Source organism: Bison bison, unplaced genomic scaffold (genome assembly GCF_000754665.1).
Source record: "Bison bison bison isolate TAMUID 2011002044 unplaced genomic scaffold, Bison_UMD1.0 scf7180017861850, whole genome shotgun sequence".
In the NCBI taxonomy this organism is placed as follows: domain Eukaryota; kingdom Metazoa; phylum Chordata; class Mammalia; order Artiodactyla; family Bovidae; genus Bison; species Bison bison.
Genome location: NW_011492422.1, coordinates 14,376 through 15,795, shown reverse-complemented (window position 1 = coordinate 15,795; position 1,420 = coordinate 14,376).

Sequence of the window (1,420 nt, the reverse complement as noted above, 5' to 3'; positions counted from 1 at the left end):
CCCACCAGGCTCCCCCATCCCTGGGATTCTCCAGGCAAGAACACTGGAGTGGGTTGCCATTTCCTTCTCCAATGCATGAAAGTGAAAAGTGAAAGTGAAGTCGCTCAGTCGTGTCCAACTCTTCGAAACCCCATGGACTGCAGCCTACCAGGCTCCTCCGTCCATGGGAGTCTCCTGGCAAGAGTACTGGAGTGGGTCGCCATTGCCTTCTCCAACAGAGTCCAAAATCTTTGCAAACAATTTCAGGAAGATCATGGACCCCAGGAAGAATATCTGCTCTGTCGTTGCATGTCAGCATAGGTATGCTGTGAACATATACACTGGAAGTTCAGTTCAGTCATGTCTGACTCTTTGCGACGCCATGGACTGCAGCATGCCAGGCTTCCCTCTCTTTCACCACCAAACACATGTCCATTGAGTCAGTGATGCCATCCAACCATCTCATCCTCTGTTGTCCCCTTCTCCTCCTGCCTTCTATCTTTCCCAGCATCAGAGTCTTTTCCAGTGATCTGGCTGTTCACATCAGGTGGCCAAAGTATTGGAGCTTCAGCTTCAGCATCAGTCCTTCCAGAGATACATTGGAAGCAGATCTATTATTCACCATCCTCTTGACACCTCCGAATCAAATACAGTGCTTTTTTCCCCCCTAAAAAGTAGAAATAGAGATACAGATGTACAGAACAAATGGATGGACACCAAGGGGGGACAGGAGGGGGCATGAACTGGAAGATTGGGATTGACATATATACACTACTATGTATAAAATAGACAACTGATGAGATCCTGCTGTGTAACACAGGGAACTCTGCTCAATACTCTGGTGAGGAAGAGGTGACTAACATAGCATCGTATAGCAACTAAACGCCAATTAAAAAAATACAAAACCTCCTAACTCTAGCCCTAGTAAGTCAGAATATCCCACAGGCCAGGCCCAGGAATCTGCATTTGTAACAAGCACCCCAAAATGATTGAGGCAGCCAGCCTTGCCCACATCTTTTCGTGAGTATTGGTTAAAGAGTCTGAGGGCCCAAGTGCCCTCACTGTTAAATGGACGCAGTACTGCCACCTTCTTCATAGTAAAAAAAAAAGTCTGTGCAAGTTATTTGCACAAAGAAAACGCTAACGCTTTTATTTTCCACTCCCCTAATACAAAGGTGAAGAACTTTTATTGCTTATTTGATTTGGATTCCGCCTCATGTTTAATGCACCTGGCTCCAAGACCCAAAGTTGAGCCGACAGAGAGAGGGAGAAGGGAAGACTCGAGAAAACTCCTCCAGTTCCCACAACCAAGTCGCACTTGACCTCGCGGGGACCTGCTGCTTATCGCCACCCCCCACCGGCGGCGCACATTTGTATCCAGCCCTAGGCTGCGCGGCAAGCCCGCCCCCGCGCCCGGTTGATTGGCCGCGCCCGCCCGCCC